The 15,236-nt window shown below is 40.4% G+C and overlaps 1 protein-coding gene and 1 long non-coding RNA gene across 9 annotated transcripts in view; one reads left to right on the forward strand and one right to left on the reverse strand.

The window, feature by feature from the left end:
• LOC147599454 (uncharacterized) overlaps positions 1-4,491 on the reverse strand; it is a 28,296-nt gene extending 23,805 nt beyond the window's left edge. For all 4 annotated transcript variants that reach the window (XR_015259537.1, XR_015259536.1, XR_015259535.1 and 1 more), the window contains exon 1: positions 4,155-4,491. This is a non-coding gene — a long non-coding RNA (uncharacterized LOC147599454). The remainder of the gene's footprint in view (positions 1-4,154) is intronic.
• Positions 4,492-4,621: 130 nt separating this feature from the next.
• Positions 4,622-15,236, forward strand: part of RAF1 (Raf-1 proto-oncogene, serine/threonine kinase) — a 43,546-nt gene continuing 32,931 nt past the window's right edge. For 4 of the 5 annotated variants that reach the window (XM_086755325.1, XM_086755327.1, XM_086755328.1 and 1 more), the window contains exons 1-2: positions 4,622-4,744; positions 15,133-15,188. The gene's annotated coding sequence lies outside the window, so the exon portion shown is untranslated. The remainder of the gene's footprint in view (positions 4,745-15,132; positions 15,189-15,236) is intronic. The other variant, XM_086755326.1, reaches the window with a different exon arrangement.

Here is a 15,236-nt window from a genome sequence, read left to right on the forward strand (position 1 = left end):
AGCCCAGAGACACTGGATATCTATAATACCATAAATTACAGTAGGAACATATGGAGGACTAAAAACTGGTAGAGAGTTTGCTGAAAATTTTAAGAATGCTTCATGTAAGATTATCAGTGAAGAAAGGCTAACATAGCTTTTTTTTTCCCCAGTAAGATTATTGCTTGCTGTTTATAGAGCTACTCTCTCAAAATAACTTATTTAATACTGTAAGGCTTAATGAAAATCTGTTTCAATTTTACTCTGAAGTGTTCCCAAACAAACTTGTATTGAAAGTCTATTGCAATTGACATTTTCATCAAATATTTTTATTGTTAAGTTTATATAAGGACAACCCAAGAATCATATAAGTATGAATACCTAATAGATGGATTATAGTATTAGAGATGGAATTGATTCTGGAAGAATATATACATCTGTAGAGGATTATAGTCCTTAACATTGCAAGGAATTCCATATGTTTTTTTAGACAAGCATGTTTCATAAATGAAAGTGTTAAAGCAGTAAAAAAGAAGAAAGAAATGAAAAAATAAGAATAAATTTATATACAGAATGAAGTGGTCAACAGATAAGGCAAAACTTGTCTGCAGCACTGTGGAGGCAACTACGGCACCATGTATTTACCTCAGGCAGCATTTCTAACAGGGTGTGCGTGCCTGTGTACAACCTAACAAAAGAACCTTTGCATGACAGCTCTTGGTAACTGTCTTAAAGCACTTGAATTGGCTTGACTCTCCAAATAAATAAACTACAGTGCACTTAAAAATAGATACTGAAGCACGAAGTAATAATAGCATATAGGAGCTTGTATTAGACAGTCCATTCTGTATCATAGAGTACATGGCTTGAGCTCACACCGAGATGATGATTTACTGAAGGAAATCCTTGGGGGTTAGAACCTGCAGATACACAGGCCTACGCTACCCCGTCTCAGAGCTTGACTTCCCCTGAGTTCTCTGAGTGCAGGAATTGCTCAAATGGATCTGCTTCCAGAATCCAGCCTTTCCAGGGAAGTAAGGAAGTCACTATGTGCTTAAGCTACGGCTGATGATAAAGACTGAAGCTTTCAAAGGAGGTGTCTTTTGTGTTGTGCCTGTAGGAAGTCGGGTGTTATTTTCACAAGAAAAACTCCTAAGATTTAGCTTCATAATTTGGCTGAAGAGATGCTGAACAGAGTGGAGAAATGCATGCACCTTAGCCAGCCCAACAGCAACCACATTTAGTTGGATATGGATAAAATAAAAACGTAAGAGTTTATTCAGGATAAAACAACAAAAATAATGTTAACAGACTGTGCTGTCCATTCCAACAAAACAAGTTAACTGCTTTGTTAACAGCTTCATATATAAGATGTCCTATTGTTGTAAAGTACTGTATGCAATTAAAATTCTACAATGGGTGGAAAAAACCAAACAAACTATAAACTACATTCCTACTCCTCTTCTTTGATAACTTCAGTGACACAGGGAAATAATAAACTCATAGCTGAACTATAAAATATAAGTAGTTTATGCACTGTTATACAAATAAGAAATTCCTTATTTGGAGTACTTCTCTTTTAAGCTGACATTGTTTGATTTGGTCAAGGCCACTTTCTCCATAGCCTCTGTACATTACTTCTTTTGTATCTAACTTGACTTAAATTTTTCATAAGCAATGTTCTCCCACTGAAAAAAAAAATCTTACGGGGGAATAAGAAAGTAACTTATAGCATATATCAAAATCATGCAGAAGCACAATACTTCAAACGTGGCTCAGATTGAATAACCTTGGATAAAATGGCAGTTGTCTTTTTTTTTATGTACTAAAGACACAATTAAGGTTATATGATGCCACTTAAAACATTTTATACTTTCTGAGAGTCCACAAGTAATCACAGTTAAGTAGACTGGGAATACATGAATACTGCACATAGCAAACTGAACCACAACAAATAAATAATAGGTTTAACTTTCACATGCTTCTTTTCAGCTGTCAATACTAAAACTCTTCTCAAAGATGATCACTCCGTGTCCTCATCCCATTTTTAACTAGGAGGAAACTGAAGTCTGTGAAGTTAAGCTGGCTTTCCCTGGGTGACATACCCCCTGGCTGAAAGGGAGTTCCCAAGTCTGCAACCACTGGACAGATTTGCCTAATATCTCAAGATAATCGTTACTATCACTAGCCCACTCTAAACCCTAGTGGCACTGGTTCTCATTCTCTTTCTAATCACTCCTCAGGCTGCTTTTTATAGAGGCAGAAAACACTTCACATGGTGAAAATGTAAGATTTTATTATATGATTATATGCCTGGGCAAATGAAAGTCTAATACCCGGACATTCAAATGTTAAACATATTGTAAACCCAACCACTAAGCACAAACATAAAATAGATCATCCTCAGGAAGAAAGCTAATAATTTTCAGTTTATTTTGGAAAGTTTGTTCAATTTTTGCATCCCTTCTACCTTAGGGTTGTAATGTCTGAGTTTCTTTGCTTGGTTTCCTTGTTTGCTTTTCTTTTTCTTTCTTGTAATTATTGCATTTCTTTGCATGTGCTACATTGTTTAACTACCTGAAACTTGGCTTGCTCTCCTCCATATCTGTGTTCATTTGTTCCATGACTACAATCCTTGATCCTTCTACTCCTTTAAAAAAGTTTAAAACTTCATGAATGGTCTTCTGTCAAAACCAATTATTCCTGAGGTGGTTATCCCTCTTTTGTTTCCCTTTATTTAGGCTTCTCATGGCATGTCCTTATTCATATTCTACATTATAATATTTAAGCTCCTTTTGCATGTTTTGCCAAAATCTGTACTACTCTCTACCATATTACATGGATTGCTTAGTCTTAAACAATGTGAATATTTACAACACAGACTGCTTTGAGTTTTTCTTTCTCCTGGGCCAACTCTTGCAGTCGGATACATGGACGTGACTCCTGTTAAAGTCATGTAAACTGTGCATGTGCATCAGAGGGATCCTTCAGTTTAAATGTGACACTTAAAAGAAAAGCTACGCTTTAAGAATTTGAAAAGAATGATTCACACTCATAAATTTTGTCTTTGGTATATACCATCGTGGTCTGGATTTGTTTTTCTGGGGTTTTTTTTCTGTGTTTTTTTTTTTTTTTTTAATTTATTTTATTTTGGTAAGTCTGAGCCCATGGCAATGGGGAAGAGAAAAATAAAAGAATTAAGCGCTTTTCCTACTGGGAAGGGTTGAAATCTCCATGTGGTTTGTCTTGTAAAAGCATGCTAAAATAGTTTAGTTAAATCTTTCTTTTAGCAATATCCTCTAAATTGAAGGCATTATTACAGTGAAATAAGTGGGTAACTTCTGGAACATATGGGAGTAAACTACTGAATCACAGTATTCTACAGACATGGAAACTTCTGTTCCAGCCTTTCAGAGCTCCTGGTTGCCATCCCCGTTTCAGTCTCCTATTACTTGGCAACCACACCTCTCCCTGGAAGGCACCAGTAGCTAAAGACTTTGTATGGGTTTTTTCTTATTTGGTGCTTAGGAGAGGCAAGCCCAACAGTGCTGCTTTTTCTTGCCCTTGCTATGCCTCTGTGAGGTTAATGTGACTTTAGCTGAACTCCAGGCAAGGTTTATATCGGAATAAACCTCCTTCTGTAGAGAAATCCCAAGTAAGGCTGAGAGAATTCTGCTGGAGGCTTTTAGAGAAGAGCTTATTTAATTAACAATTAATGTAACGTGTATGTCTGTAAATGCAAATGTGTGTGCACGTTTAAAAACAGTCCTAAGAGAAATGCTTTACTTTGCAATGGCTATCCTTCGAAGTTTTGTTTGGGGGTGATAAAGCGAACTGTTTAGGATTTAATGTGCAGTGCTGTACATTTGAAATCCTGACTTTAAGTTAGCTGTGGTGCGGGGGCAGTATTTTAACAGAGAGCAGAGCCCTTCAGTATCTCTGCTCTGCCAGGGCGGCTGTGCCCAGTTACACACAGGGGATTGCTGACAGCTGTTCCCTGTCTCCTCCGGGCAAAGAGGCTGGACGCTATTTTTTTTTTTTTTTTTTTTAATTTCTCCGCAGATACCTTTCCCAGCAAGTTCACAGCCCACCCCTCTCAGCACGTACCGCCCCTCGGGAATTTCTGCCCGTTCCCTTCAGAAACAGGGGTTGCTTTTTGGACAGGTAAGACTTACGGGCTCTACGCTGGAAGCTGAGGCAGGTGTCGGCCCGCGGAGGGGGGCCCCGCCGCCGCGCACCATTTAATTAACTGTCAAACAACCGAGAGGTTTCGCCCAGGCAGGGCTGAGCGGCCGGCGCGGGGCTGTGGCGGTAACGCCATGCTGGCGGCGGGCGCCGCTGGAAGACGGAGGTGGCTCCAGCTGCCCCTACGCAGCGGAACAGCTCGTCCTCCCCGCCCCGATCGGCTCTCGAGAGGCGGTGGGGGAGGAGAGAGGCGGCGGGATTGCCTCGCCTCCCTCGGCGGCCGGGCGAGGCCAGCCCCCGGCGCCTCAGCCGCCTCCGCTCCCAAATGGCGGCCCACAGGGAGGAGCAGCGCGCTCTATCGACAGCTCGGCGCTCCGCGGTCAGGCCGAGAGGCGGGGAGGAGGAGGACGGGAAAAGAAGGAGAGACAGGCGATAGGGAAGGAGCCGAGTGCCGAGAGGTCGATGGGCGGAGGATAAATGTCTCGCTGAGTGTGAGGCCGCCATTTTAGATGAGGAACGAAACGAACGGCGCCGAGCGGGACGAGAGCCTGGAGGGAGCCGCCGGGAGGGAGTGACATAGGTAGGAGCGTGTGGGGCTGGCGAGCGGCAGACGACAAGGCGGGGAACGGGGGAGAGAAGAGGTCCCCTTCCTTTTCAGCTCTCCCTTCCTCGGTGCTGGCGCCTGGAGCGGCGCCGGCTGCTCCCAGCGGCGGCTCAGCCCTGGGCGCGCTGACCCGGCCGCCGCCTCGGCCGTGAGGGAAACTGGCGCGGGGGAGGGCGGCCGGAGGAGGAAGGAGTGGGGGGAATCGGCCATCTCCGTACCTGCGGGTGGCGGTTCATCGCCGAGCCCTTCGCGGTCGGATCGGCCGGTGCGCGCCGGGGCCTGCCGCCCTGTCCGCCGCGGGGCCCGGCCGGGGGCTGCCGCCTCCCGAGGAGGGGTTGCGCGGGGGCCCGGACTGGGCGCGGGGAAGGTGCCAAAAAGCTCGGGGTGGTGGGGGGGGTGGCTCTGGGGCCCGTGGCGGCTGCGGCCGGCCAGGTGGGAGGGGAGGTGTGCGGTAGCCGCCGGCTGTCACTGCCAGCGCCGAGCCCCGCGGTCGGAGCCGCCCCCGGGAGAATCGGGGGGGGGCGGGAATGCGCGGCCGAGGCGGGTGTGCTCCGCGGCTGGGGCCCGGCCTACGGGCGGGATGAGCGGCGGGCATCCAGGAGCAAGCGCCTGGAATGGTGCCCTGGGCGCGGGGCGGGGGGGATGCCCAGCGGTGGTTCCGCTTGCCCGGCCTCCTCGCGGCTCCGCGTCGCTGCGGGCGGCTCTGTCCGTCCTGCGCCGGCGGCGGGGATCCCCAGCCGTTCTGTGGCTGCGGCCCGCTGCCTTCTGAGCCGAGCGGAGAACGCGCTGGAGTCGCCTTGGCTAACTGAGTGCCTTCTGCTTAGGCATTCTTCGGTTTGAGCTGCTTGCTCGATTTTTTTTTTTTTTTTTTTTTTTTGGCTTAGATTCAGTTTTAAAAAAGGCATTTGAAAACTAGATTTCTAAATTATTTAGTTTGCCAATTTCTTCTAAAGCGTTACAACTTTGCCATGTATAAACGGTGTTAGAGCCAGGGCTCAAGGATTGCTCTGTTTCTGACTCGTCTTATCTGCTGTCTAAATGTACACACAGATAACCTGCCTGTGCTAAAAGCACATCTCCTGTCCATTGTTCGTCTGCCTGCGTCAGGCTAAATAATTTGTGTAGGTTTTGTTTTGGTTTGGTTTGTGTTTTTTTTTTTCCTTCTTAGCCTTTAAGTGACATCCATAAATACAGAGACCTTACCTGGGACAATGAGACCTCAAAACCAGTTGTAGTGGAATTGCTACAGCACAGTGTGCGTTCCAGGTGCAATTGTAGGTTGTTGTAGGTATGCAGAACAGGAAGGGTCTGTAATGAAGTAAAACTAAGATTCTTGAAAAACCAAAGCCAGCTTAAGATATCTGAAAATAGTTTTGTACAAAAGACTCTTAAAATGTCTTATATTTTAGTGTTTCTGAAAAACCCAGCTCCAAATATTGCCTAAAGGATCGCTGCATTGGGTAAAACTAGGATATAATTTGAATGGACATGCTTATCCTTTAGGACATGTCTGCAGTGTTGGTGTGGAAGAAAAGATTGAATTGGTGAATGTGAGAGTTAATTTCAGGCAGTTTGGTCTGCTCTGTGGATACATATTCACAATGGAAGTGGCTTTAATTTAGTTTGTCTTAATGAGTATTTTCTGTAGCTAGACCCTAAGGCTACAATTAATAATTAAAAAGGTATGGATCTGTATTTATGTTTGTGAAATGGAGAACTGATTAATATGGTAAGCAATTTAATCTTAGATTATTAAATTAGATGTGAACTGGCTCACTTGGGTTGAAGCAGTGGTGCTTTCAGAAATCTGGAATGTGTTTTTCATATGGTTTGTTGCCATACTTAATATCTTCAGGACTCGACAACTTATTGTGCAACACTGCTGACTAACCTGCTTTGAAAGAAAATTTGGAACTAGAGAAAGCAGAGAAAATACCTACTTTTTTTTTTTTTTCCAAAGAAGATATAAAACTTTATTGTTTTCAGTTGAATGCCTTTGGTGTGTACGTAAAATTTTCCTTTTTTTATTCTTTAACAAGAGCAAAGTCCATTCAGATTACATATGAAGTTACTGCTGTCTCAAGGCCTGAACTTACTACAACTTGTTAAAATAACTCATATTTTATAAACCACAAACATGACCCACAGAAATCATTGGTCAGCACTTCTTGGTATGCTAAATCAGCAGTAGTTTCTTCTGGGACTTGTACTCCCCTCCTCCCCCCAGTTTATTTATTTGGCTTCTTCCCTGTTGGGAAACCAGGAGTTGAGGAAAAAACAAGTTTTCCTTGTTTTCTGTCTTTGAAAACAAATTATATTGAGATGATGAGAGCTGTTGGTTCTAAAACTTTTGGAGGAGATAGGAATCAAAAGCTGTTAGTTTGAATTACTGGGTAAAAATAAGTCTCAAAATCAGTTAGTTTCAAATGCTGGAGTTGTGCTGATGAATTCACTTTTTGTTATGGATACAGAATGTTTAAATTATTTTAATATTCCTAATAAAGTTATGAGAGCAAATGAACTAACGAAGTCTAGTTCAATACAGGTTTGTATTTGGGTCTGTGATCATCTCTGCTGCAAAATGACACCTTCAGTCTCTTCCTTTGCCACACTTCTGTAATATCTCTAGCACCCCTTGCTTCCCCATCTTTGGTATTGCCTTACTTGCACCCTCCAGATTTTTTTTTTTTTCTCCTCCTCCTCTCCCTCTATTCTGATGTTGCTTGTCTACCTCCTTGACCTGCCAGCTAGGCAAGAGGGAGGGTTTTTGCTTGGTTTGGTTTCATCACGTGGTGATGTGCCGCTGCGGCGGGCACACCAAAGGTTTGTGCTGTGGTGCCCTGGCTGATGAAGAGCCCAGGACAGCGAAGAATTCTTCTGTACTTTGGCTTCTTATTTCTGTAGCCTGTGGGAATTTCATATTCTTGATACCTGACTGTTTAGTTGAAATAAGCTAGTATGTCCAAGAGTTCCTGGAGGAGAGGTGGAAGGGACAGCTGGGGGCCATGATCACATCAGACCAGTTGCCTAGGAAATAAGGGTAACATTATTTTTTTTGGGCAGCTGAGTTTCCAAAACTTCCATGCAAATTCAGCTTGAAACAAATGAGTAATTGAAAAGGATGATTGTTTTGTAAGAAATAAGTTCTAGGCCGTCTTCTAACTTACAAATGCAGAAATCTAAAGACTCTAACTGTGTGAAGAGAAATAAAAGCCAGTGTTCTATTTCTCATAAAAACAACTAATTGCATAAGTCAAAGTTATCTTTATTTGGAGAACTAACAAAAAACTTGTAATTTAACTAAAATTTCAAGCATGGTAATTTAAGCATAGTTTCAGTAAGTTTCACATAAGTTTATTTTATAAATGAGCAGATGTGTTTATATCAGCATTGAACCGATTTTGATTGAGTTTTGTGTAATTACTTATGCAAAACCCTTCAGAATTTTCTAGTATGAAATGTAACCACAGTGTATTGAATAAGGTTGTGGAAACATTTTATTGGCTCCAGAAATGAATTGAAAGAGGTGTTGATGTAACACTGGGAAATTGGGTAAAAATGCTAGCTTTATGACAAACTAACAAGGTATTTTAGCAATGAGCATGTGTTACCAGGAGTTTTGAGAGAGCATGAAGTAGATACCATACAGAGTTAAGTTGTATTCCGTATGGGTAATCCAGATACGTATTTAGCGATGTTCTTAGTTTTTCTGAAAAGAAAGTATGTTTTGGACAAAGTTCTGTGAATAATTCTCAGTGCTCTGTTGGCTCTTGCTGCGTACACTATTTTTTGTAAACAACAATTTTGCTTTGAGAAGCAGCTGGCGCACGTTTATTCCTTTAGTGACTTGAATATTGTGTTTGTACTATAAATGTCATCTGTTTCACACAAAGTTGATTTTATTGCAGGAGTGTGTACTGACCTTTTACATTTTAATGGAATATAGTCATCTTGTGTACTGAAATGCTGCTGTGCATAGAGTAGATGATGATAAACAAAGCGCTGTTCTTGAGGCGTTTGTAAATGAGTAAAGCGTTTTCTTGGTAGACTTCAGAGCTAAGAATTATAACTCAATAATTAATAAATAGAATGTATCCTTTTTTTTCAGAGTTTTAAGTGACACAGTCAATGTGAATTAATTATATATTTTCCAGGGTTTTTTTCTTGCTTATGGGGAATGGCAAGCCTTTTAGAGCTAACATTTTAAGACAAAAATCCTCTGGATTTAGATAGGACAATGTGGTGGCAAAGGCAGGTCGTTGGATTTGTTTGCAGTTGCAGGTGTGTCTGTGTTCTGCCGTTTCTCCTGTGCGTGTTCAAAGTGTGTCCTGCACCCTTGCATAAATGAAGGAGAGTACAGTTAAGTCAAAGCTGATTTGCTTTGACTTCAGGCAAAAGTTCGAGAATTGCCTTGCAAATAATTTGTGCGTGTGGTGAGTGTGTGAGTGACTCTGCCTTCTTTCTTTGCACTATCTCAAAATCTGCAAGTGGGACCTGTATCTCCAGCTCTCCTGATATAAGCCCCTTTTTATTATGATGATGTTGTTGTTCTCAGTTTCACTGGTCTGCGGAATCGTTTCACTTGCTGTGTTGTGGCTCTCTGCAGATGCTGAGCTGATTACGGTAGTGCTGCCTGTTTTCTCTTACTCCTGCATTAGACTGCTTCATTTCAGATTTCAGCTTACGTTGCATATTTGCTATTGATTTGGCCCTAAAATATTTCATTTTTGACAAACAGCTGACAAAAGGGTGTTAATTAATATTACATTCCAATTGAAATACGTAGTATCGGTTAAGAGCAGTTGAGACATCTTGTATATTTTTAGTTCACAAGCTAGAGGGAGGTTGCTTCACTAACTCGCAGCTGGGTGTGGCATGGGGTTAACCATGTTAAGTAAAGCTGGCTCAGAGGTTTAGACTTTAAAAAAAGGCTCAGAGCCCCCATTATAGTCTTGTTACATATGTATTTTCGCTATAATGAGCTAGAGTTCTGAAAATGAGCGTTTTGGGAACACCTGGCTGGAGAGACTAGCAAGAGGGAGATAGAAGGTAGTGTGCAAATAGAAGAAAGTGTCTTTAATGCCTTTGTACCTTTGTAGGGCTAACATTTAGGTACATATTAAGAAACTTTAATATATGACTAATGTTCCTTTTTATTTTTTTTTCTGCAATGTCTTTTATTTTGCTAGTCATTTGCTTTCAGTGTATGTCCCCGTCAACTCTATCAGTAATTTGAGCTAGGTTTTGCATATTCCACTTTCTTGTTCTGTTCTCAATCATGTAACAGTGTTTGCTCAAAGTCTGGTCGTGCTTCCAGTATTATCTAGAGTGGTCTTTATGGACTATTAACATACCACAAAAGGCACTACTCTCTCTTTACTCTCTTCCTACCTGTGGAAGACATGAAGTATATCTTCCCCACTGTGACTCCTTGTTGGACAAACAAGTAAATTATCACCCTTTTTGCTTTAGTCAATAATTTTCCCTGTGTAAATGAAACCACATGTGAGATTTTACATAAGAGTTCATTGGTGAAACTGAAGGAAGCATAGTGAAATAAGTGGAGATACGTTTACTCCCTTTTGTTTGCATGGAATTATTACAGAAACGTAGGAACGCAGAGGGATAGTCCTGCAACGTAATAGAGCAAGTGTAGGGTGAACCGTTAGGCTGGAAGCTTCCATGACGGTGATGTTGCTGGGAGGAAAAAGTAATAGTGAATAATATTTTAACAATTTTGAAAATTCCTGATTTATTGCTAACAAAAAAAAAAGCTAGTTACGTTATTCCAAATGATTGTCATAGAAAATAAAATATTTTAATAAATTTATTGTAAAAGAAAAAGCAAAGTGGATTTTAATTCCACTTAATGTGGCGATGAAAGAGCCTACTTTTCTAGCTTCTAGTTGAGAAGGCGTTTTTGATCTATAGTAACAACAATTTTTTTTTTTATTTTATTTTAGAAACTTTGTTCTAAGTTTCACCAAAAGTTTATAATGTTTGTGGCATAGGATATGACTCAAACTTCAGATTCTATAAAACCTTTTTTTAGAATTCCAGAAGTTCGGTATTTACTGTTAATGCCAAGATTCATGTCAGGTAAATTCCTTATTTTGATAATTTCTGATAGAATTTGAATTCCTTCGGGTCTAATCTGTTTCATAAGCCAAATAAAATACCTTTTAAGCACACCTTTGTTGTAATTTTTACTTTTTTTTGTAAAACCTGTATTGTAAAACTCTTGCATTAAGCATGGCAAATGTGTCTAAGCTCTGTCTGCTTTTGAATTTGCGTGAGTCCTGTGTACATGTCTTCATATAGATACAAGTACTGGGGCCACTGCGTGCAAATAAGAAACATATTTTTGATTATGGTGGCACTTTCAAGCTTAAGGAAAGTTAAATGTGTTGATGATCATTTAGTTTTTCTTAGACTGAGGGAAAAAATGTAATAGTAACTGTGTAAGCTAAGAGACATCTTGCTTTTTTATAGCTTTCTTTTTTCTCCCTATTTCCCTTTCCAATAATTTTTGAAAGCCGTGTCCAATCAATGCCAATCTGTAGGCACGAGCAGGCAGAAACCTGTTTGTGGTATTGAAGATGGGAGGATACTGGTTTCCCTGCTACCTAATTAGAAAGCTAAGCAATTTCAGTCATCAGTAAGTCAGGTAAGGAGCATGAATTTCTGTCTCAGTTTGATCACTGATCTAACAGTAAAATGTTCATATTGTGATGGTTGTTGTCTTTATGTGGAAACATGGGAAAAAAACCAAAACATCTGGAGTTTAGGTGCTAGGGAGTGGTTGTTCCAGAGTGGCTGGAGTTGAGGGAGTGTGTTTGCATAAACGGGCCAAAACGGGTTAATTGGAGGATGGCACGTGATAATGTAGTAAGTTAAGTAGCTTCCAGAGTGTGGTGCAGCCAAAAGAAACAAGAAAGTGTGCTAGCCTCTAATTTTATGCTGACATTTAACAAAAAATAGACCATATTCTGAATTGCATCATTCATCTCTGTTAAATGCTTGAGGGGCAAGTATAAAGCTTACGCAGGCAATAATAGCACACTGAAACAAAGTGTTGGTGTCAGAGTGATACAGTGGATTGATTTCAGCTGAAAGTGAGCTCCAGAGCTTACTCTTGGATTTCTCAAACCTTTTAAGTTGACTGTGTAACTTGTTCACTGGCAATCAAGAGGTTATAAAAAGAGAGCCAGCTGATGTTGCAATCTAAGCACTGGCCATATAGTGGAAAGACTCTCCTTTGGCATGTTCACTAGTGCTATTTTTACCTATTCCAGTAAGATCTGCCCTTGTGATGTTACATTACAGGACAGTACCTGGAATTTTTTAGTTTTACAGAAGTGCTGTGCTCTCTGAATAAATTTTTCAATACAGTTAACTGGCAGATTGAGACTAAAATTGTCTTACATTTGAAAACATTTTGAATTCTATCAGCACAAATAATACTGCTGCCGTAACCGTAAGATATTCTTTCCCTTTTGTTTGCATATTTATGTCTGGCAGAGGATTTTTTTAAATTTTAGTTTCCTTTGTATATTGGGTGTCTTTCCGAGTGTCTCATAGAGACTTAAAAAAAATCACATTGCTTATTTAAAAGGCAGGGAATTAACGGTGTAGCCCCAAAAAAGTGTAGTAGTAGGTTTTTGTCATAACTTTTAAAAAGCCTAGCTGATTTTGATTAAGTTTTAAGTTCCTTCATACAATATAAAATGAATTCAATATTTTTTTCTGGTAATAGATTTTCAGCACTGCCAGTGACAGAGTGCTATATTTACCAAACTAATTGTAGTGAAAACTGGAAGAAACAACAGAAATGCCATAACAATATAACACTGGGGTTCAGTTGTAGAAGTATCACATACAAGATATTGTGTATGCAGATGTATGACCATCTGAATCACAGCGCGGAAATGTCTGATGTTAGTGATTACCTAATCCTAAATACAGTATTGTCCACATGCATTTTTCTAAACCCATCAGCGTCTAGTTCAAAAGTGACTTCACAACACTGAAACACAAACCTGTCATTTTAAAACTCTCTTTGTTTCAATCTCTTGTTCTGGCTGTTTGTGCAGTTAGGTGTATATTTGTGGCAGAATGTTTAATTTTTCAAAAGCAGTGGTTTGACACTAAAGTATGATCAGTGATCAACTTGTGCAAGTTCAGGGTTCCCCTTACAGGACACCTGCTTCCCTTGCCCTTTCTCTTATGCTGTGGAGTGTCTCAGGTGGAAATCCTCCAAGTACACAGACTTCCTCCAGTACAGAGTAATTTTCTTCTCCCTTGGCTTCCTATTGTCTTAGGTGAATTCTCAGGTTTAATTGAGTCTCACATCTGCAACAGCTGGTATTTTTGTCAGCTCACTTGCTTCTTAAACTTGTTCCCAGTTCTGTAAGCAAATGTTCTTACTGATTTTTGGTTTTCATGTTTTCCTCAGGAACTGGTCTTTACAAATTTCTTGACCTCTTACCTAAGTGTGAGAATCATAAGTCTATCCGTATTTTTACCAGTTTGCTGATTGTGAACCTAGCTACTATTAAAAAAAAAAAAAACAAACAAACAAACAAAAAAACCCAAACCCCCCCCCCCCAAAAAAACCAAACCCAAAAACCCAGCACTTCCCCCCTCTAAGCCCCCATGCCTCTGTTGGTTCCTATGAGGATGTTTTTCTTTGGTCCTCTGCTTGTTCTTACAGTGTTTTTGATCTTCCCTGTTTTTCTCTGCTTCTGGCCCCCATATACCTGTTGGTCACATCACTTTCCACACCTTATTCCTCAGTAAAGTAATCTGTTTAAAATAAACAAACAAACAACACCTCCTCTCCCTTGATTCCCTGTGGATTGTTTCCTAAATATGTCATTATTGCTGGCTGGTTGTCTTCTGTTAGAACTAAAGATCTCCTCAGCTTTTCCTCTGGTGTCCGAAAGAGAGCATTTCTTCCTCCCTTCTCCCCAGTCTCCCTGCTTATCTTTTTCTGTGATGGAAAACATATTCACAATATTTTGCATATCACAGTATTTTGTGTGTCACATTCCTAAATGTTTGCTGTAATTAGTTAGTTAATAAGCAGGGTTAATGTACAGTTCAGACTATACTTCTAACCAATAGTGAGCTAGCAATGTAAGATCTCTTCTTGAATTTTTTAATGTGTACTTTCTTGCATTTTATATAAAGAAAGACTTGAGGAAGCAGGGACTGTTCAGCCTGGAGAAGAGAATGCTTTGCAGAGCATCTTATCTGTGTGTATAAATACACTGATGGGAGGGAATGAAGAGGAGGACACCAGGCTTCTCAGTAGTGCCCAGGGACAGCACAAGGGGCAGTGAGCACAAATTAAAACACATGAATCTTTGTCTAAACACAGGAAAACACTTGTTGTGGTTTGTTGTTTCTGTTTTTGTGGTTTTGGTTGTGTGGTTTTTTGGTTTTTTTTTTTTTTGTTTGTTGTTGTTGTTTTTTTTTTTTTTTTTTTACTGTGAGGGTGGTCAGACACTGGAATAAGTTGCACAGAGAGGCTATGGGGTGTGTGTTTGTGGAGATGCTCAAAACCCAACTGGTGTGGTCCTGGGCAGCCTGCTGTAGCTGATCCTGCTTCCTGCTTGAAGCAGGGAGGTTAAACTCAATGACCTCACGAGGTTCCTTCCAGCATCAATGATTCTGTGTCGCATCTTTGCTTTCTGTAAGCATCTCCACATGGGGTTGTTCTAGGAATTGCTAGTTAGAATGGGAACTTTAAGTAAGAAGGCACTTTACCATTTACTATCTAGTGAATATTTTTGAATATTTGACTTACACTTCTTTTTAACTAATCTGACCTTCCAATCTTTTAGTCAAGAGTTCTTCAGTTTCCCTAGGAGTTATTCCTTCTTGCAGTTAACGCTTATGTGCAAGATACAGATAGCCTTCAGAGGCTTAACTTCTTATTACTTCCTTTTTTTTTTTTTTTTTGTTTTGGATCCAAGATTTGTTATAACATTTGTGAGTCAGCAAGGTGTTTCTGTGTGTAAGTGAGGAACTGATGTCTGAGAAGAAAGTATTCTGTACCTAATTTTTACCTCAGCGAGTTTTTGGCAGCAGCAGATTTCTATGATCTAAGAAGGTTATCCAAATGCTGGGATAGCATTTGGTTGTTATGCAGTGCGTCTCATTACACTGAAACATTGCATGAAGTAAGGAATGGCTGGAGGGCCCTGAAAACTCTTAACAGGTGGAGGATGATAAGTTACCTCTACTATTGATGTAATTAACAAAATAATTTTTTGGTTATTAATTCAGTATGTTGTGCACGTGTGTAAGTTTGTCTATTAAAATAGTAAATGTCTTCTTTTTTGTCTTACCTTCCACAGATGATGTACTTCATCCGTTTGTCATAGGACTTCATTCGCTTAGAGGAAAACTAAAGGTATAAATAACTTTCTCTGGTTATCTTTCCCTTCATTCTTACTCTACC

The sequence above is a fragment of the Chlamydotis macqueenii genome, chromosome 10 (assembly GCF_036417535.1).
Source record: "Chlamydotis macqueenii isolate bChlMac1 chromosome 10, bChlMac1.mat, whole genome shotgun sequence".
Classification (NCBI taxonomy): Eukaryota; Metazoa; Chordata; class Aves; order Otidiformes; family Otididae; genus Chlamydotis; species Chlamydotis macqueenii.